Raw genomic sequence first — 23,122 nt, 5'->3', positions numbered from 1 at the left:
TTAATTAAAAACTGGTAATTAGAAACTCAAGTACTATTTTTACACTTCATCTTCTACACTTTCCATGCTACTGTTACTTTTCAGTTTAATATATATACACATGGATGCACACAATTGCAAATGATCAATAATATTTAACTGTGTGTCTAAAACCTAAATGATGATGGATACATTTAAATATTGCTTTCCAGGAGATTATTATTGCAATGGCCATGTCGTGGCTTAAACATTTAGTTTAAACAAGACAGCTACCATTTTTTGCTCTTCCAAACATGCATCATTTACTCTCATTTTTAAGCTGATTTGCTGAATTGCCTTCCATGTACTAGTGGTATCTATTGTCTGCACGCCTGGACTTGCATCTTTAAGTACACCATATTGAGGTGCTAAACCACTATGCTCTTCCCGCTATTAGCTTTGTCAGCTGGGTGTTAATCGAGGAGCAGTAACCTCAGCTTCTACCACATCTTCTTTCCAGACCCAAAATTGTACTCTACCATTTACTACACCAGGACATGGCAGGGCTGCTTCCTTCCCTGAATTGCCAGCAGATCACAGGTGTGTATCTGGCCCCCAGAGGTGATTCAGGTAATAACACTTGGATGGTGATTTAAATGGTTAGAAGCTTTTTCAGGGAAGATGGTCCTCACAGTCGTATCATTTTGCAGCTATTGCTCACAAATGCCAGATTATTTACCCAGACTTCTTAAGTGATTGCTTTTGATTTTTACTGTATTTTAAAAGAGAAACCTTTGAAGATGGATGCTTTCCTGTCAAGGCACAACCATTAAGCCATTCTTAAGTTAGAATTCCTTCTTTGGGTTATCATATATACATATCTCACGAGACCTTAATCTAATCCCCTCCTTTTTTCAAACATCAATTTGGGGTCAAAAAAGGATCTGAGTCAGAACAATCATTATTTACTTAGACGCTTTTTACTAAGACACAAACAACATGCTGTTTATTTTTGTAGGAAGATTTTTCTGAGGACCAGGAATGAATTGACAAAGAAAGCCATGAGGGCAAAAAAAGCTGACTGGGTAACATAGCCTTGTGGCTACATCTTAGGTGGCCCTAAAGAATCTGATCTGAATTATCAGATGATTTTTAGAAAAAGCATAGTTTTCACAGATCAAGATTACAAGGACATACCATTATACTAAACTTCTAAAGAGCAAAAGGAGTACGGTGCAGAATTCTCCAAGTTTCTTCCTTGGGCTGTAGAAGTTCTTTCAGCAGCATCTAGAATGCTCACATATGCATTTCGTTTCCTGGGTTGTTTGGCATTAACATCCAGGGATTGCTAAAGTGCTATTTATATTGGTACTCATTACTGGGAAGGAGAAGGACAAGGAAGCTTTTTGATCAAAATGTGTAATTTCCCAACATTAAATGTTTATAGAAGAATGTTACAGTAATAAGGGGTTTGGTGTGCCAGAAGTTTCCAAATCAAGTGCCAAACCACTTCAGAGCAAACTTGGCCTAAGTATTCCTAGATTCTAACTGCACAGTAAGGGAACAGAGTAGAGCTTGGCCTGACCTTTGCCCCACACGACCCTCAGGACCTTTTGTGGTTTTTTGTGATTATTGCATCTGCAGAGATGTTGGTAATTTTTAACACCATGGCCAACTACAATCGTAACAAAGCAAATCTATTGTATTAGCCCTTTCACAGAGTTTAAGGTACTACATCAATTAAAAGGCCCTTTCATAGAGTTTATGGTGCTGTATCAATTAAAAGAGACGGTGAGAAGACTTCCTATCACTCATCATTTGGGAAGATATTTGCAGGAAAATAAATTTTCTACACACCTATCAATTTAGCATCAGATCAAAAATAGACATATACATAAAAAGAAAGGAAGAGGATAGCAGAAAAAAATATGAAATTGGACAACCCAAGGCAGGTCACTTACACTTTGGGGCTTTAATTGCCACCTTTGGTCTTGGAGCAGATCAGAGGTTCTTAATCTGGGTTTCCAGTCTCCCCTAGGGGATCTGCCGATGGGCTTGACTGTACCCATGAATCCTTTGAAATCATGGACCAAATGTTCGTTTTCACATATACATATATTTCTAGATTTGGCTTTTATAGCTCTTATGAGATTCTCAAAAAAAGATCATAATCCAGATAAGGATAATGACTTCTGGAATAAATGGTTGTTCAGGCCTCCTCCAGTTCAAGTTTTTATAGTAAGGGAGAATTTGATACAATTGTAAATTTAAAAAATTTAAAGCTTGTAGAAGGCAAAGACATCACTTTGCCAACAGAGATTCATACAGTCAGAGCTATGGTTTCTCCAATAGTCATGTACAGATATGGAGAAGGGAAGGGCAACTGGATTTCCAATCCAAGAGTACTGGATTTTCCAGTACTCTTGCCTGGAAAATCCCATGGACAGAGCAGCCTGGTAGGCCACAGTCCATAGGGTCGATAAGAGTCGGACGTGACTGAGCGACTTCACTTTCACTTTTCACTTTCATGCATTGGAGAAGGAAATGGCAACCCACTCCAGTGTTCTTGCCTGGAGAATCCCAGGGACGGCAGAGCCTGGTGGGCTGCCGTCTATGGGGTCGCACAGAGTCAGACACAACTGAAGTGACTTAGCAGCAGCAGCAGCAGCAGCAGCGTGTACAGATGTGACAGTTGGACCATAAGGAAGGCTGAACAGTAAAAAATTGATGCTTTTGAATTGTGCTGGAGAAGATTCTTGAGAGCCCCTTGGACAACAAGAAGATCAAACCAGTCAACCCTAAGGGAAATCAACCCTGAGTATTCATTGGAAGGACTGATGCTGAAGTTCCAATACTTTGGCTACCTGATGCAAATAGTCAACTCATCAGAAAAGATCCTGTTGCTGGGAAAGATTGAAGGTAAAAGGAGAAGAGGGCAACAGAGGATTAGATGATTGGATGGCATCACCGATTCAATGGACATGAACATGGGTGAACTCCAGGAGATGGTGAGGGACAAGGAGGCCTGGTGTGCTGTGGTCCATGGGGTTGCAAAGAGTCAGACATGACTTAGTGACTGAACAACAACAGAATTTGATAATCCTGTTTCTAAATGAAGACTTCCAAATGGCTCTCTCATACTCAAGAAAGCCCAGAGCTCAAACTCTTGTTTTAGTTGTATTGTTTAATATCATTGCTTTCTGAGGTTGGCATACATCTAGAAATTTGAGATCCCTCTGCAATATTTCACAAGGTTTCACGTTAGTCTTTGTTGTCCAACCCTTCTTCAAGGATGCAATACTTAATTGAGATGCATTAATTGCCATAAAGGAAGAAAAAGGAGACAAGCACTTTCCTCTACTGAGGGCCAGAGCCACTTGACTATCCAGATGGCCTGAGCAGTAGCAGGTCTTCTGTGGGTTGATAGCACCTATGGGGTTAGTGAGTTGGTTGAAGTTAGCTATATTGTTGTTACAATAACATTGCAAATTGTATTTGTCTATTTGATTGTTGAAAATGAGCTATTGCTCTAGCCTCTACACTGGATAGTAGTCTTGCTATATGCCAAGAGTTTCTATGGACTGTGTGTCATAGATTTTGAAAGGGTTTTTATTTATTTATTTTAAAATTTATGTATTTTTTATTGAAGCATAATTGTTTTACAGAATTTTGTTGTTTTCTGGAAAACCTCAACATGAATCAGCCATAGGTATACATATATCCCCTCCCTTTTGAACCTCCCTCCCATCTGCATCCCCATCCCAACCCTCTAGCTTGATACAGAGCCCCTGTTTGAGTCTCCTGAGCCATACAGCAAATTCCTATTGGCTATCTATTTTACATATGATAATGTAAGTTTCCATGTTACTCTTTTTGTACATCTCACCCTCTCCTCCCCTCTCCCCATGTCCATAAATCTATTCTCTATGTCTGTTTCTCCACTGCTGCCCTGTAAAGAAACTCTTCAGTACCATGTTTCCAGATTCTGTATGTAAGCATTAGAATATGATATTTATCTTTCTCTTTCTGACTTACTTCACTCTGTATAATAGGTTCTAGGTTCATCCACCTCATTAGAACTGACTCAGATGTGTTCCCTTTTATGATTAATATTCCATTGTGTATATATACCATGACTTCTTTATCCATTCATCTGTTGATGGACATCTAGGTTGCTTCCATGTTCTAGCTATTGTAAGTGGTGCTGCAATGAACAATGGGATAAACGTCCTTTTCAATTTTGGTTTCCTCAGGGTATATGACTAGGAATGGGATTTTGGGGTCATATGGTGGTTTTATTCCCATTTTAAATGGCTCATGTGTTAGTTGCTCAGTCGTGTCCAACTATTTACAACCCCATGGACTATAGCCTGCCAGGCTACTCTGTCTGTGGGATTCTCCAGGCAAGAATATTGGAGTGGGTTGCCATGCCCTCCTCCAGGGGATCTTTCAGACCCAGGGATTAAACCCAGGTTTCCTGCATTGCAGGCAGATTCTTTACCATCTGAGCCACAGCGAAGCCCAAGCGTCCCATATTTATGTTCAAAAATGAAGGGAAAGGGAATTTAAGAAGCTGCAAAGAGTTGAACGTGTGGATGCACAGGAAGTCTGGGATTCTCTTGAACTAACTCTTCAAACACAATCAAAAATGAAATGAAAGCACACACCATGGGTTATTCCAAATATACAGAGCTCTAAGGCTGCTTGCATAGTCTGACAGTGACGGAATTTGAAGGGGAAATCGGCAGCTGGAGAGAAACAGGTAATAAAATAATCTGCTGCTGCTGCTAAGTCACTTCAGTCGTGTCCGACTCTGTGCAACCCCATAGACAGCAGCCCACCAGGCTCCCCCTTCCCTGGGATTCTCCAGGCAAGAACACTGGAGTGGGTTGCCATTTCCTTCTCCAAGGCATGAAAGTGAAAAGTGAAAGTGAAGTCACCCAGTCATGTCCGACTCTTAGCGACCCCATGGACTGCAGCCCACCAGGCTTCTCTGTCCATGGGATTTTCCAGGCAAGAGTACTGGAGTGGGGTGCCATTGCCTTCTCTAATAAAATAATGTAACTGAATTCTTAAATGGCAGTTTCTAATTTTTAAAATGTAAATATGGGTGTCCATTTTCTCAACTAAATTGAAGAGGTTACCTAAAAGGTCCTCTTTAGCATTACTACCCTGAAAATATAATATTAAAGACAACATAGAAAATACTGCTCTTGAAAATTATGAGAAGAGGTTATAGGGAGGATTTTACAACAAAAAGTTATAACAGGAAGACGGAAACATAAGCAGGATATGGTAAGATGCCACAGGAGAGCAATCTTCCCTTCTCTCATGCTCACACACTCTGGGGCTCATCAGGGCTGGAAGCAGACAGTATCGGGTTTGGTGCTCAACAAGGACACATATTGCAAGCAAAAGGTGGCTCAGTAGTGAAGAACTTGCCTGCCAATGCTGGAGATGCAGGAGATGTGAGTTGGATCCCTGGGTCAGGAAGATCCCCGGAAGAGGAAATGGCAACCCACTCCAGTTTTCTTGACTGGGAAATCACATGGACAGAGGAGCTTGAAGGGTTACAGTCCATGGAGTTGCAAAGAGTCAGACAAGACTGAACCTCTGAACATAGGGTTTAGTGACTTTAAATTTATGTGGTCCTTAAATGGAAGTAGATACAAAATGGAACATGGAAATAGATACAAAAATGACATTTTATTGTGCAAAAGTCTGCATGCTGACCCAAATTAAATAAAGTTATTGGGCTTTTATTCAAACAAATGACCTCCAAGAGAAATTCCAGCAGGGAGAGAATATACTGTGTATACTAAGGCAAAAGCAGCCTCTCTGAAAGCCAAAGGTGTGGCATGTCCATGAGCTGCCCCAGGGAGCAGAGTTCAGCCCTTCCCAAGGGAGGCTGAGAAGTGTCTTGGGCCCCTCACCAGGCAGGCCCCACAAAGTCAGGCCTGTGCTGCCACCGCAATCTCTCCTTCCCAACCAGATGATTTTCCAAATGCTCTGAGAAAACATGCCCAGGTAGCTTTAGAGTCTCTGGGCTCTGCAGTTAAGTGAAAACACTGTTAATAACCCAGGAGTGTGATAAAGGGGTGAGTGAAGATATATGGAAAGTTAGAGCTCTTTGAACAAAGGAGGGAGAACCCTGTGATTCCACTTTCTCTGTCTTCTTAGTTCCAAAAAGCATCATCTTCACAAATTCAAGAAACCTCTTCCTCATGCAGTAAAGGAAGTCAGCCTGAGCAAATCATCATCTTTACAGACATTAATCACCCCCCCGCCCTTCTGCCCCTTGAACAAAACATACGTGCCTTCTCCTTTGCTCTGTTAAGTTGTCCTTCTTGAGAACTCCCTTCTTAAAAACAGCTGTTCCATGTCTCTACCATATTTCTGTTTCTCTTCTCTTCTTGACCTTGTAAACAAGCTATTGGCCTGGGATCAAATGGGGAGCACTGAGAAAGCATGAGGAAAGGAGAGGTGCAGAAGTGTTCAGGACACCAAAAAGAAATGGCCAAATAATAATGCCCATGGGAGCCTATGCTAACACCCATAAAGACTCTGACTCCAGAAGGAGCCTAACCATCCCTGCAATGCTGCTTTGCAGATCAGGATCTGATACCCTCCCTTCCCCCTTGCAGATTGTAAAACTGGTTAAGAGTCCTCAACACACCATGTGTGATACTAGGAATGTGGATTATGGAACACAAAGAGAGGTGAATTATTCTTTGACATAAAAATGTAATTTTTTTCTCTTTAGTTTTCTAGATACTGGATTAAATTTTCATATTTTTTCCACTTCACTCTGCCAGATATTATCTGGTCAGTGAAGTCTTTATAAAGCATTTAAAATAGTGCAGACTTTGCATGGCAATTTAAACAAATATGCATCCTATGAGACATATATGCCATTAATCAAAATATGTCTTATCATTTTGTTAAGAGTAAGGAGACCTCTTGGAGAAGGCAATGGCACCCTACTCCAGTACTCTTGCCTGGAAAATCCCATGGACGGAGGAGCCTGGTAGGCTGAAGACCATGGGGTCGTGAAGAGTCGCACACGACTGAGCGACTTCACTTTCACTTTTCCCTTTCATGCATTGGAGAAGGAAATGGCAACCCACTCCAGTGTTCTTGCCTGGAGAATCCCAGGGACAGGGGAGCCTGGTGGGCCACCGTCTATGGGGTCACACAGAGTCAGACACGACTGAAGCGACTTGGCGGCGGCAGCAAGGAGACCTCTAAGAATCTCAAAGCATTTTGTGATTATCACATTTTGAGAAGGGGACTAAAAAGATAATCTGAACAGCTAACATCAGAATTCTTCTTCAGGAGTAAACTATCTGCTTGGGAAAATCCCTCAATAAGCTGTGACTGGGAGATGATGAAACCCAGAGGACCCAGGAGCTAAGGTAGAAAAGGAGACATAAAGTTGCTCTTCAGGTGATGAAGGAGAAAGAAGAAAAGAAAACCAAAGGAGGACAGAGAAGCCAGGATGATGGCCTGAGACAGGGCAGGCAGAGATGATGAAACTAGTGAGAAATAATCTCCTATGGTAGGGAGGGTATGGGGGGGACTCTTTAGAAGAAAATGAATAAATTCAACTTGATGTATTCACTTAATATTATGATGTAAGTCCCTCCTGTGTCCCCAAAAGCCTCAAAGAAAGTGTATTGAATATGCCTTGGATTTTTTTTTCCTTTTGGTAGAAGTCAAAGAATGGATCCTATCCCATGTCACATTCTGAGGTGCTGGGGGTTAGGATTTCAGTAAAGGAAATTGATGAGGGAAAATAATTCTGCTTCAACGCATTGTTTCATGCAACATTGTACATGACTCTTAAATGCATATACAGAGTGAAAGACACCAGTCTCACAAGGCTATATAGTGTGTAATTCCATTCAATGATATTCTGGAAAAGCAAAACTGAAAGTACAAACAAAAGATCAGAGGTTGCAAGAAGTCAAAGGTGAGGAAGGTTACCCATTCTGCTAACCAGAAATGGGTAGCACACGGTAATTTTAGGGAACAGGGGGCATGGAGACCATTTGGTAACTTGATTATGGTGGTGTTTACATGACTCTTTGCATTTGGCAAAACTTACAGAACAGTAGACCAAATAATGAATATTCCTGCATGTAAATCAAAAATTAATTTTAAAAACTTGGGTTCCAAATTAGAAAAAGAAATGGTTTTAATTTAACAATCTGTCAATTTAGAGAAAGACCCACCTGTGGAGCAAATAGATGAGGTGTGGTTTGCCCCATGATAGCTCAGTTGGTAAAGAATCCACCTGCAGTGCAGGAGACCCTGGTTTGATTCCTGGGTTGGGAAGATCCCCTGGAGAAGGGATAGGCTACCCACTCCAGTATTCTTGGGCTTCCCTGGTGGCTCAGCTGCTAAAGCAACAACTGGTAAAGCCTGCAATGCGGGAGACCTGGGTTTGATCCCTAGGTTGGGAAGATCCCCTGGAGAAGGGAAAGGCTATCCATTCCAGCATTCTGATCTGGAGAATTCCATGGACTGTATAGTCCATGGGGTTGCAAAGAGTTGGATGCGACTGAGCAACTTTCATGTTCAGGCATGACCTTTCCACATCATTTTCATCTCTTCTCCTCAAACTGAAGAAATCATTATTAAGAAACAAGGTTCATTTTCTCTTTTCAGGGTTTCCTCCTAACACGAATTCTACTCAGAAAGTCAAGGTGTAGCTGTTTCCATAGGCTGGTCTCCATGGTGGGCTGGGAGCATGCATCCTGACTCTCACAGTCAGGAGAAAGGAACCACTGTCTGAAATCCTGAGCCTCAACTTCTGCTCTTCACCGAGGGGTGGGGCTCTGATTCCTGCTCTCTAGTTCCAGCTGCTCCCTTCTCCTTGCATCCTTTTTCCCCAAACTCCATAAATCGAGAAACTGTAGCTTTCCCATGCCCTTCCACACAGGGGAATCTGTTGTTTTGGTCATATTTATAGAAGGCAATGGCAGCCCACTCCGGTATTCTTGCCTGGAAAATCCCATGGATGGAGGAGCCTGGTGGGCTGTAGTCCATGGGGTCGCTGAGAGTCAGACATGACTGAGCAACTTCACTTTCACTTTTCACTTTCATGCATTGGAGAAGGAAATGGCAACCCACTCCAGTGTTCTTGCCTGGAGAATCCCGGGGATGGGGGAGCCTGGTGGGCTGCCGTCTATGGGGTCACACAGAGTCAGACACGACTGAAGTGACTTAGCTTGGCTTATAGTCACGGTTATTTCTAGTAAATCATTTTCTGTTCATTCAAAGCATTGATAGGGCCATCTTTTATTTACATTTATTCATTTATACCTTGTCTACTTCCAAAAAGGTTCTGGGTGAAGTTGCTCAGTTGTGTCCGATTCTTTGCAACCCCGTGGACTGTAGCCCACCAGGCTCCTCCGTCCATGGGATTCTCCAGGCAAGAATACTGGAGTGGGTTGCCATTTCCTTCTCCAGGGGATCTTCCTGACCCAGGGATCGAACCCAGGTCTCCCACATTGCGGGCAGATGCTTTAACCTCTGAGCCATCTGGGAAGCCCAGCTTAGTTTGATTTCATTAAATAAACATTTACTGAGTTCCTACTACATGCTAGGGGGCTGGGGATATGGGATGAAATCATAGTCCCTGCTCTCGAGATCCCCACAGACTAATTAAAGGACAAATGAGAGCACAGATGGAGAAGGCAATGGCACCCCACTCCAGTACTCTTGCCTGGAAAATCCCATGGATGGAGGAGCCTGGTAGGCTGAAGTCCATGGGGTCGCTAGAGTCGGACATGACTGAGCAACTTCACTTTCACTTTTCACTTTTCTGCATTGGAGAAGGAAATGGCAACCCACTCCAGTGTTCTTGTCTGGAGAATCCCAGGCACGGCGGAGCCTGGTGGGCTGCCATCTATGGGATTGCACAGAGTCGCACACGACTGAAGTGACTTAGCAGCATGGTCATAATACAGTGCAGTAAGGGTCCCGGCAGAGGAAGACACGGGCTGCTCCAGAACCTCAGAAAGTGAAAGTTGCTCAGTCATGTCCAACATTTTGTGACCTGATGGACTATACAGTCCATGAAATTCTCCAGGCCAGAATACTGGAGTGGGTAGCCAATCCCTTCTCCAGGGGATCTTCTCAACACAGGGATCGAACCCAGGTCTTCCATACCAGCTGAGCCACCACTCAGGGAAGGAGTGTAAATGCCTGCTTGGGAATCAGCAAAGGCTTCAGAGAGTTGGATCTCGAAATGTGAGCTGGAGTTAACCAAGAAGAGTGAAAGGGGGTGCAGAAAGGGTTGAAGTTGTTCTATATGGCTGGGACATATGTGGGACAAAGGAGGGAGAGGTTGCTGGGGAAAAAGGCAGAAACCCATCATGAAAGGCCTTATGCCTCTGTGAAGGAGTTGATCCAACAAGCAGGGGCATGGCGAGGTCAGATACAGAAAGGCCTCTCTGGCGGCTCTGTGGAGAACAGGTTGGTCCAAATGAACCTGGAGGCTTGGAAACTGGGGGACACATTTCTATAGCATTTCAGGTAAGAGAAAGTGAGTGGACCTACACAGATTCAGGAGATAAAGAAAAGACAGATTAAAGGCACAGCTGCAATCATTTGTACACTGTACTGAACAAGCCTGGGTGACAGTCATCCACTTTAGCTGGATCTAAATCTACTTATTGATCTAAATACAATAAGTAGCTATTACATGGACAGTTCTCCCTTTTGATAGGAATGCACATTTTTCATTGTTATGTTAGGTCCTCATTTTCTATTTTGGAAAAGAATTGTTTAATATGAATGTGAGCTTTTTATATATGTAAAAAGTTTAACAGAATTATTCTGGGTAATGGAATATTGCACGTAAAGATTTACACACTTCAAATAGAAGTGCATTAGACATGTTAATATGCCTAAATGCACAAAAGGAATTTAAATATGACGATTAATTCATCACCTGTTGACAAATAGCATTTTACACGTAATGTTAGAGGAAAAATATTTTTCATGAAATGGCCAGTTCTAATAAATATGCCAAATGTGCTTGTAAATTAAAGGTGATAATGTTAGGCAGCACGTTATAAACCCTCTGAATTCAATCTACTCAAAGTGCTGTGAGTGCAAAAGAGAAGGGTAATAACACAGTGACAGAAGAAAGAGCTACAGCTAACTTAAGGGGGAGACGTTCCAGGTCTGAAGACAAAGACACATGCATGGTTCGCCTCACCTGTTTTGCTTTCCTGATGCTGTAATTAATTTTCAGGAGGACATCACAAAACATGTGTTCCTGGGTAAAGCCCTAAATTCTTGGGCTTTATCACAGGCTGGGATAAAGGGTTTCTTTAGTCAGTGGCATTTTTCCTTTTAAGAGCAAGTTTATGTTTTACAAACTAGGAGGGACTTCCCTGGTGGTCCACTGGTTAAGAATCTGCCTGCAAATGCAGGGGACATGGATCTGATCCCTGGTCCCAGAAGATTCTACATGCTGCCGGGCAACTAAGAGCTGGAGAGCCACAACGACTGAAGCTCGTACTTTGCAACAAGAGAAGCCACCTCAATGAGAACCCCTTGCACTTAGAGAAACCCCTTGCAATTAAAGAAAGCCCGTGCGCAGCAACAAAGACCTGTTTTACAGCTTAGTAAAATAAATAGATACATAAATACAAACTTTTAAAATAATACATTTATTTAAAAAATAAAATTAGGTATAACTTCAAACATCTCTATATTTGAGAGAATTTTTTGATTATTAGTTGCTTTTAGCTGCTGCTGCTGCTGCTAAGTTGCTTCAGTCGTGTGCGAATTCCTGGAGAATTTCATGGACTGTATAGTCCATCAGGTCACAAAGTGTTGGACATGACTGAGCAACTTTCACTTTCTGAGGTTCTGGAGCAGCCCGTGTCTTCCTCTGCCGGGACCCTTACTGCACTGTATTATGACCATGCTGCTAAGTCACTTCAGTCGTGTGCGACTCTGTGCGACCCCATAGACGGCAGCCCACCAAGCTCCGCTGTCCCTGGATTCTCCAGGCAAGAACACTGGAGTGGGTTGCCATTTCCTTCTCCAATGTAGAAAAGTGAAAAGTGAAAGTGAAGTCGCTCAGTCATGTCCGACTCTTAGCGACCCCATAGACTGCAGCCTACCGGGCTCTTCCATCCATGGGATTTTCCAGGCAAGAGTACTGGAGTGGGGTGCCATTGCCTTCTCCTGCTTTTAGCTAGTGATTAATAAATCTAATAAACAAACCAATAAAACTGGTTCCTGGGCTATTTTTCTTTTTGAAACAAAGGACTTGCCATACACTGTTATGACCATTACGAGACCAAGTATACAATGCATAAACTATCACTATGAAATGGAGTTCAAAAAAAAAAAAAGGCGGGGGAGGGAAATTAAGCAGTGTTTTAATGTGAGCAGGTGACCTATTCTTTGATGTTAAGCTCACTACGTTTTCTTTTAAAATTCTTCACTGGAAGAACTTTAAAAAGATCTCTAACTCATCTTTTCTCTCTTCAGCTTCACAGAATTAAATTTGTTTAAAAGTTTATAATACACGAAGTTTGCTAGGATTTATCTGGATTTTTTTAAAAGAAAAATTTCTACTACCCAGCATAAGTTATATATACCCTTTTATATCCACAAGACAGGATAATTGGTTTTTCATAACAATAATCATAAAGTATAGTAAGATTTTTCAGAATTAAAAAAATTTTTTTTCTTTTCTTTTGGAATTGAAGGATAGTTGATTTACACTGATGCAAGTGTACAGCAAAGTAATTCAGATACAGATAAGATAGACGACTGATGGATATCAGGGAATATTTTTCAAATTCTTTTCCATTTTATGTTATTACATGATATTGAATATAGTTCCCTGTGCTATACAGTTCTTACTGTTAATCTATTTTTATTTATTTATTTTTTTTTTTTTGCTTTTTCTGCAATTAAAATTTTTCCTAAATTTTTTGCAATAAAAATTGGAATTATACTGGTTGAAAATTGAAAAAGAAAGGCAATGTAAAAAGCAGAATAAGGTAAACTGTCTTGAAGCGATTGAACTGTCTCTATATACATCTACTAATTTCCTTTTTTATTCTTTTTTTTTTTTTAATTTTTTATTCCTTTATTTCTCATGTGTTCCCCATCCTGAACCTTCCTCCCTCCTCCCTCCCCATACCATCCCTCTGGGTTGTCCCAGTGCACCAGCCCCAAGCATCCAGCATCGTGCATTGAACCTGGACTGGCATCTCGTTTCATACATGACATTTCACATGTTTCAATGCCATTCTCCCAAATCTTCCCACCCTCTCCCTCTCCCACAGAGTCCATAAGCCTGTTCTATACATCAGTGTCTCTTTTGCTGTCTCGTATACAGGGTTATCGTTACCATCTTTCTAAATTCCATATATATGCGTTAGTATATTGTATTGGTGTTTTTCCTTCTGGCTTACTTCACTCTGTATAATAGGCTCCAGTTTCATCCACCTCATTAGAACTGACCCAAATGTATTCTTTTTAATGGCTGAGTAATACTCCATTGTGTATATATACCACAGCTTTCTTATCCATTCATCTGCTGATGGACATCTAGGTTGCTTCCATGTCCTGGCTATTATAAACAGTGCTGCGATGAACATTGGGGTACACGTGTCTCTTTCCCTTCTGGTTTCCTCAGGGTTAGTAGAAGGGTTAGTAGAAGGGTTAGTAGAAGGAAAGAAATCTTAAAAATTAGAGCAGAAATAAATGCAAAAGAAACAAAAGAGACCATAGCAAAAATCAACAAAGCCAAAAGCTGGTTCTTTGAAAGGATAAATAAAATTGATAAACCATTAGCCAGACTCATCAAGAAACAAAGGGAGAAAAATCAAATCAATAAAATTAGAAACGGGGAGCATGTGTATACCTGAAATTTAAAAATGTAAAAAAAAATAAAATAAAATAAAATTAGAAACGAAAATGGAGAGATCACAACAGACAACACAGAAATACAAAGGATCATAAGAGACTATTATCAACAATTATATGCCAATAAAATGGACAACGAGGAAGAAATGGACAAATTCTTAGAAAAGTACAACTTTCCAAAACTCGACCAGGAAGAAATAGAAAACCTTAACAGACCCATCACAAGCACGGAAATTGAAACTGTAATCAAAAATCTTCCAACAAACAAAAGCCCAGGTCCAGATGGCTTCACAGCTGAATTCTACCAAAAATTTAGAGAAGAGCTAACACCTATCCTGCTCAAACTCTTCCAGAAAATTGCAGAGGAAGGTAAACTTCCAAACTCATTCTATGAGGCCACCATCACCCTAATACCAAAACCTGACAAAGATCCCACAAAAAAAGAAAACTACAGGCCAATATCACTGATGAATATAGATGCAAAAATCCTAAACAAAATTCTAGCAATCAGAATCCAACAACACATTAAAAAGATCATACACCATGACCAAGTGGGCTTTATCCCAGGGATGCAAGGATTCTTCAATATCCGCAAATCAATCAATGTAATACACCACATTAACAAATTGAAAAACAAAAACCATATGATTATCTCAATAGATGCAGAGAAAGCCTTTGACAAAATTCAACACCCATTTATGATAAAAACTCTTCAGAAAGCAGGAATAGAAGGAACATACCTCAACATAATAAAAGCTATATATGACAAACCCACAGCAAACATTATCCTCAATGGTGAAAAATTGAAAGCATTTCCTCTAAAGTCAGGAACAAGACAAGGGTGCCCACTTTCACCATTACTATTCAACATAGTTTTGGAAGTTTTGGCCACGGCAATCAGAGCAGAAAAAGAAATAAAAGGAATCCAAATTGGAAAAGAAGAAGTAAAACTCTCACTATTTGCAGATGATATGATCCTCTACATAGAAAACCCTAATCTATTTTTAATATGGTACTATGCATATGCCTTTTCATACTGTCCATGGGGTTCTCAAGGCAAGAATACTGAAGTGGTTTGCCATTGCCTTCTCCAGTGGACCACAGTCTGTCAGAACTCTCCACCATGACCCATCTGTCTTGGGTGGCCCTACCTGGCATGGCTCATAGTTTCATTGAGTTAGACAAGGCTGTGGTCCATGTGATCAGTTTGATTAGTTTTCAGTGATTGTGGTTTTCATTCTATCTGCCTTCAGTCAGGTAAGAGGCTTATGGAAGCTTCCTGATGGGAGAGACTGACTGTAGGGGAAACTGGGTCTTGTTCTGATGGGTGGGGCCAGGCTCAGTAAATCTTTAATCCAATCTTCTGTTGATGGGTGGGGCTGTCTTCCCTCCCTGTTGTTTGACCTGAGACCAAACTATCTTGGGGGTAATGAAGATAATAGCCACCTCTTTCAAAAGGTCCTATGCATGCACTGCCACACTAAGTGTCCATGACCCAGTGGCATCACCGACTCGACGGACGTGAGTTTGAGCAAGCTCCAGGAGTTGGTGATGGACAGTGAAGCCTGGCATGCTGTAGTCCATGGAGTCTCAAAGAGTCAGACACTTGCCATTCCCAACCTTCTAATTTTTCCTCCCTGATCCTTCCTCCTTCAGATCAGATCAGTCGCTCAGTCGTGTCCGACTCTTTCCGACCCAATGAATCGCAGCACGCCAGGCCTCCCTGTCCATCACCAACTCCCGGAGTTCACTCTGACTCACGTCCATCGAGTAAGTGATGCCATCCAGCCATCTCATCCTCTGTCGTCCCCTTCTCCTCCTGCCCCCCAATCCCTCCCAGCATCAGAGTCTTTTCCAATGAGTCAACTCTTCGCATGAGGTGGCCAAAGTACTGGAGTTTCAGCTTCAGCATCATTCCTTCCAAAGAAATCCCAGGGCTGATCTCCTTTAGAATGGACTGGTTGGATCTCCTTGCAGTCCAAGGGACTCTCAAGAGTCTTCTCCAACACCACAGTTCAAAAGCATCAATTCTTCAGCGCTCAACCTTCTTCACAGTCCAACTCTCACATCCATACATGACCACAAGAAAAATCATAGCCTTGACTAGATGGACCTTTGTTGGCAAAGTAATGCCTCTGCTTTTCAACATGCTATCTAGGTTGGTCATAACTTTTCTTCTGAGGAGTAAGAGTCTTAATTTCATGGCTGCAGTCACCATCTGTAGTGATTTTGGAGCCCAGAAAAATAAAGTCTGACACTGTTTCCACTGTTTCCCCATCTATTTCCCATGAAGTGATAGGACTGGAGGCCGTGATCTTCGTTTTCTGAATGTTGAGCTTGAAACCAACTTTTTCACTCTCCACTTTCACCTTATCAAGAGGCTTTTTAGTTCCTCTTCACTTTCTGCCATAAGGGTGGTATCATCTGCATATCTGAGGTTATTGATATTTCTCCTGGCAATCTTGATTCCAGCTTGTGTTTCTTCCAGCCCAGTGTTTCTCATGATGTACTCTGCATATAAGTTAAATAAACAGGGTGACAATATACAGGCCTGATGTACTCCTTTTCCTATTTGGAACCAGGCTGTTGTTCCATGTCCAGTTCTAACTGTTGCTTCCTGATCTGCATACAAATTTCTCAAGAGGTAGATCAGGTGGTCTGGTATTCCCACCTCTTTCAGAATTTCCCACAGTTTATTGTGATCCACACAGTCCAAGGCTTTGGCATAGTCAATAAAGCAGAAATAGATGTTTTTCTGGAACTCTCTTGCTTTTTCTATGATCCAGCGGATGTTAGCAATTTGATCTCTGGTTCCTCTGCCTTTTCTAAAACCAGCTTGAACATCAGGAAGTTCACGGTTCACATATTGCTGAAGCCTGGCTTGGAGAATTTTAAGCATTACTTTACTAGCATGTGAGATGAGTGCAATTGTGCAGTAGTTTGAGCATTCTTTGGCATTGCCTTTCTTTGGGATTGGAATGAAAACTGACCTTTTCCAGTCCTGTGGCGACTGCTGAGTTTTCCAAATTTGCTGGCATATTGAGTGTAGCACTTTCACAGCATCATCTTTCAGGATTTGGAATAGCTCAACTGGAATTCTATCACCTCCACTAGCTTTGTTCGTAGTGATGCTTTCTAAGGCCCACTTGATTTCACATTCCAGCATGTCTGGCTCTAGGTGAGTGATCACACCATTGTGATTATCTGGGTCGTGAAGATCTTTTTTGTACAGTTCTTCTGTGTATTCTTGCCACCTCTTCTTAATATCTTCTGCTTCTGTTAGTTCCATACCATTTCTGTCCTTTATCGAGCCCATCTTTGCATGAAATAGTCCTTTGGTATGTCTGATTTTCTTGAAGAGATCTCTAGTCTTTCCCATTCTGTTGTTTTCCTCTATTTCTTTGCATTGATCACTGAAGAAGGCTTTCTTATCTCTTCTTGCTACTCTTTGGAACTCTGCATTCAGATGTTTATATCTTTCTTTTTCTCCTTTGCTTTTTGCTTCTCTTCTTTTCACAGCTATTTGTAAGGGCTCCTCAGACAGCCATTTTGCTTTTCTGCATTTCTTTTCCATGGGGATGGTCTTGATCCCTGTCTCCTGTACAATGTCACGAACCTCATTCCGTAGCTCATCAGGCACTCTATCTATCAGATCTAGGCCCTTAAATCTATTTCTCACTTCCACTGTATAATCATAAGGGATTTGATTTAGGTTATACCTGAATGGTCTAGTGGTTTTCCCTACTTTCTTAATTTAAGTCTGAATTTGGCAATAAGGAGTTCATGGTCTGAGCCACAGTCAGCTCCTGGTCTTGTTTTTGCTGACAGTATAGAGCTTCTCCATCTTTGGCTGCAAAGAATATAATCAATCTGATTTCGGTGTTGACCATCTGGTGATGTCCATGTGTAGAGTCTTCTCTTATGTTGTTGGAAGAGGCTGTTTGTTATGACCAGTGCATTTTCTTAGCAAAACTCTATTAGTCTTTGCCCTGCTTCATTCCGTATTCCAAGGCCAAATTTGCCTGTTACTTCAGGTGTTTCTTGACTTCCTACTTTTGCATTCCAGTCCCCTATAACGTAAAGGACATCTTTTTTGGGTGTTAGTTCTAAAAGGTCTTGTAGGTCTTCATAGAACCATTCAACTTCAGCTTCTTCAGCGTTACTGGTTGGGGCATAGACTTGGATTACTGTGATATTGAATGGTTTGCCTTGGAAACGAACAGAGATCATTCTGTTGTTTTTGAGATTGCATCCAAGTACTGCATTTCGGACTCTTTTGTTGACCATGATGGCTACTCCATTTCTTCTGAGGGATTCCTGCCCGCAGTAATAGATATAATGGTCATCTGAGTTAAATTCACCCATTCCAGTCCATTTGAGTTTGCTGATTCCTAGAATGTCGACATTCATTCTTGCCATCTCTTGTTTGACCACTTCCAATTTGCCTTGATTCATGGACCTGACATTCCAGGTTCCTATGCAATATTGCTCTTTACAGCATCGGACCTTGCTTCACCAGTCGCATCCACAGCTGGGTATTGTTTTTGCTTTGGCTCCATCCCTTCATTCTTTCTGGAGTTATTTCTCCACTGATCTCCAGTAGCATATTGGGCACCTACTGACATGGGGAGTTTCTCTTTCAGTGTCCTATCATTTTGCCTTTTCATACTGTTCATGGGGTTCTCAAGGCAAGAATACTTGGTTTGCCATTCCCTTCTCCAGTGGACCATTCTGTCAGATCTCTCCACCATGACCTGCCCATCTTGGGTTGCCCCACAGGCATGGCTTAGTTTCATTGAGTTAGACAATGCTGTGGTCCTAGTGTGATTAGATTGACTAGTTTTCTGTGAGTATGGTTTCAGTGTGTCTGCCCTCTGATGCCCTCTTGCAACACCTACCAACTTACTTGGGTTTCTCTTATCTTGGGCGTGGGGTATCTCTTCACAGCTGCTCCAGCAAAGCGCAGCCACTGCTCCTTACGTTGGAGGAGGGGTATCTCCTCACAGCCGCCCTTCCTGACCTTCAATGTGGGATAGCTCCTCTAGGCCCTCCTGTGCCCGCGCAGCCACGGTGTGGGGTTGGTCCTCCTGCCCGCCCCCGCTGGCCTCAGGCTTAGGGGGATGGGGTAGCTCCTCCCGCCTGCTGCCCCTGGGCTCGGGTTTAAGGGCGTGGGGTATCTCCTCCCGGCCACCGCCCCTGACCTCGGACGTGGGGTAGCTCCTCTCGGCCGTTCCTGCGCAGTTGCAGTCTGGCACTCTTGGCCACTGCCCCTGACCTCGGACGTGGGGTAACTCCTCTTGGCCACGTCTCTTCGGCATGGGGTCCTCCCAGCTTCTGCCCCTGACTTTGGACCTGGGGTAGCTCCTCTCAGCCGTGCTTTAGCGCCTATCGCAGCCACCTGCGCTTTCCCTTCCTCCTTAGGTAACCAAAAGTTTGTTTTCTATGTCTATGAGTCTATCCCTGTTTTGTAAACAGCTCATTTGTATCATTTTTTAAGATTCCACGTGTAAGTGATATCATATGATATGTGTCTTTCTCTAACTTACTTCACTTACCATGAAATTGCTCAGTCATGCCCGACTCTTTATGATCCCATGGACTACCTACCAGGCTCCTCCATCCATGAAATTTTCCAGGCAAGAGTACTGGAGTGGATTGCCATTTCCTTCTCCAGGGGATCTTCCCAACCCAGGAATTGAGCCCAGGTCTCCCACATTGCAGGCAGACACTTTACTGTCTGAGCTACTAGGGAAGCCAACTTCACTTCGTATGATAATCTCTAGGTGCATCCATGCTGCTGCAAATAGCATTATTTCATTCTTTATATGGCTGAGTAATATTCTATTGTATATATCCTTGTTGTTCAGTTGCTAAGTGGTGTCCGACTCTTTGCAACCCCATGGACTGTGGCACACCAGGATCCTCTATCTTCCAATATCGCCCAAAACTTGCTCAAATTCATATTCATTAAGTAGGTGATACTGTCTAACCATCTCATCCTCTGCTGCCCCCTTCTCCTTCTGCCTTCAATCTTTTCCATCATCAGGGTCTTTTACAGTGAGTCAGCTCTTCCCATCAGGTGGCCAAAGTATGGGAGCTTCGGCTTCAGCATCAGTCCTTTCAATTAATATTCAGGACTGATTTCCTTTAGGATTGACTGGTTTGATCTCCTTGCTATCCAAAGGACTCTCAAGAGTCTTCTCCAACACCACAATTTGAAAGTATCAATTCTTTGGTGCTCAGCCTTCTTTATGGTCCAACTCTCATATCTGTACACGACTACTGGAAAAACTAGAGCTTTGACTATATGGACCTTTGTCAGCAAAGTGATATTTCTGCTTTTTGATGTGCTCTCTAGGTTTGTTATAGCTTTCCTTCCAAGGAGCAACTGTTTTTTTAATTTCAAGGCTGCAGTCACTGTCTGCAGTGATTTGGAAACCCAGGAAAATAAAATTGTCACTGCTTCAACATTTTCCCCTTCTATTTGCCATGAAGTAATGGGACTGGATGCCATGATCTTAGTTTTTTGAATGTTGAGTTTTAAGCCAGCTTTTTCACTCCCGTCTTTCACTCTCATCAAGAGGTTCCTTAGTTCCCCTTCACTTTCTGCCATTAGAGTGGTATCATCTGCATATCTGAGGTTGTTGATATTTCTCCTGGAAATCTTGATTCTAGCTGGGGATTCACCCAAACTGGCATTTTGCATGATGTACTCTGTATACAAATAAGCAGGGTGACAATATACAGCCTTGACGTACTCCTGTCCCAATTTTGAGCCAGTCCAGTGTTTCATGTCCAATTCTAACTTGCTTCTTGGCCCACATACAGATTTCTCAGGAGACAGGTAAGCTGGTCTGGTATTCTCATCTCTTTAAGAATTTTCCATAGTTTGTTGGGATCCACACAGTCAATGGCTTTAGCATAGTCAGTGCAACAGAAGTAGATGTTTTTCTGGAACTCCCCTGATTTCTCCATGATCCAACAGATGTTGGCAATTTGATCTCTGGTTCCTCTGCCTCAAGCTGTACAAACCCAGCTTGTACATCTGGAAGTTCTTGGTTCATGTACTGCTGAAGCCTGATTGAAGGATTTTGAACATTACCTTGCTAGCATGTGAAATGAGCACAATTGTACCTCAACCTAGACATCTCCTACTTGGCCACGTCCAATTTACCTTGATTCATGGACCTAACATTCCAGGTTCCTATGCAATATTGTTCTTTACACCATCGGACTTTAATTTTCACCACCAGGCACATCCACACCTGAGAGTCGTTTCTACTTTAGCCCAGCCACTTCATTCTTTCTAGAGCTATTAATAATTGCCCACCACTCTTCCCCAGTAGTATATTGGACACCTTGCAACCTGGAGTGGGGCGGTGGGGGGGGGGGGTGGTGCGGCATCTTCCAGTGTCATATCTTTTTGCCTTTTCATACCGTTCATGGGGTTCTCACAGCAAGAATCCTGGAGTGGTTTGCCATTTCCTCCTCCAATGGACCACATTTTGTCAGAAGTCTTCACTATGACCTGTCTATACTGCATGGCATGGCACATAGCTTCACTGAGTTATGCAAGTCCCTTCACCATGACTAGGCTGTGATCCATGAAGGGGCATTGTATATATATGCCACATTTAAGTTGTTTCGATATCTTGGCTGTTGTAAATAGTGCTGCTATTAACATTGGGGTGCATGCATCTTTTCAAATTAGAGTTTTCATCTTTTCCAGATATATACCAGGAATGGGATTGCTGGATCATACAGTAAGTCTATTTTTAGTTTTCAAAGGAACCTCCATACTGTTCTCCATAGTGACTGCACCAATTTACATTCCCACCAACAGTGTAGGAGGGTTCCCTTTTCTCCTCACCCTCTTCAGCATTTATTATTTGTAGACTTTTTGAGGATGGCCATTCTGACTGCTGTGAGGTGATATTCATTGTAGTTTTGATTTTCTGCAGAATCTTATAAAACATTAAAGCAATATATTATGGGAGGTACCATTTTAGAGTTAGCATATTTTATCATAATTTGAAAAGTGTCTGAGTATTGAATATATATATCAATGTTATTTTTCAGAACAATTGATTCAACAGGCATGCAAGTAATAAAGTTTGAGCAGCTGGTCAAGGACACATCTGTTAAGTGTGAGAGACTTGATTTGGAATTCCAGTCCTGATTTTTTATTAACAAGTGATTGCCTCAGTTTCCTCATCTGTAAAACAGGGTTACATTAGTACCTATCCTATAGTGTTGTCATGAGGGTACCAGATCATATAGTGGAGCATTTAGCACAAAAATAGGCACAAGATATACACTCTAAGGGAGTAACTAATATATTATTTTGAGTTTACTGACTATTGTGGGAAGCACATGATCATCAGGCATGTTGTTAGGGAGAAGCTGAGCAAAAATATTCTCCAAAAGGCTCAACACAAGAAGGGTCACTCTGAATTATCAAAGAAAGGAGGGAAAGAGAGAAGGAAGAAATGAAATGCTCATCTCAAGGCCTAAAATAATTAGAAAACAATGGTTGCTCTGAACAAAAGGATAAATTTCTCTAAAGGGAAGAGAGTATTACTTTAATATAGTATTAAAGAAAGCAACAGTCCACATAAACAAGTGTTTTGAAATGAGTTTTTAAAAAAAAGAAACTAAGAAAGGAAATGCCCAGTCCCAAATTCACCTAGAATTGCCAAGGTCACTGTGATTTTGGTGAGGAAAGCATCTGGGGTGTAGAAGGGAGCAGGGCAGGGCTGCTGTGCAATGCAGGTCCAAGGCACCATCCACAAAAGACACTACAGAGAGACCGTCTCCTCCTCTCGCTTCAGGCTGTTAAGTGAACAGAAATGGAAGAACCGCTGTCACTATAGCTTTTCACTAGCTTGTTTATTTACCCATCAAGAACCATAAGGACCTTTACTGCATAAAATGCCAAGTGTGGTGGTAATTGACATCAAACGATCCATGTCTACCAACAAATAAAAGACTAAAGTAATAAACATAGAGAGATGAGTGTTTAATGACCTTCAACAAATTTTTATTGTAAGATCCATAACAGTTAACTATATACACTGACATCTCTGGCCTCGAGCAGTCTCCGTTTTCAAAGTCAGAGGAAGAGGCCCAAATCCTGCTTCACTACAGTGGCTCATGAAAACTGGCTCAAAGGTATCAGCCTGGAATGGCTTGCCAAAACTGTTCAGGTCCCTGAGACTCCCATCATGTCCATAAAATTAGAATTTTTCACCTTGAG

At 42.0% G+C, this 23,122-nt stretch overlaps 1 long non-coding RNA gene across 1 annotated transcript in view; it reads left to right on the top strand.

Annotated features, from left to right (window-relative positions):
* Positions 1-22,485, top strand: part of LOC132342955 (uncharacterized) — a 52,004-nt gene extending 29,519 nt beyond the window's left edge. The window contains exons 3-5 of the long non-coding RNA XR_009491518.1: positions 15,523-15,636; positions 21,596-21,629; positions 21,946-22,485. This is a non-coding gene — a long non-coding RNA (uncharacterized lncRNA). The remainder of the gene's footprint in view (positions 1-15,522; positions 15,637-21,595; positions 21,630-21,945) is intronic.
* Positions 22,486-23,122: the final 637 nt, after the last annotated feature.

This window comes from Bos taurus, chromosome 2 (assembly GCF_002263795.3).
Source record: "Bos taurus isolate L1 Dominette 01449 registration number 42190680 breed Hereford chromosome 2, ARS-UCD2.0, whole genome shotgun sequence".
Classification (NCBI taxonomy): domain Eukaryota; kingdom Metazoa; phylum Chordata; class Mammalia; order Artiodactyla; family Bovidae; genus Bos; species Bos taurus.
Note: the sequence above shows the minus strand (reverse complement) of the source record. Positions and strands in the feature narration are given on the sequence as shown.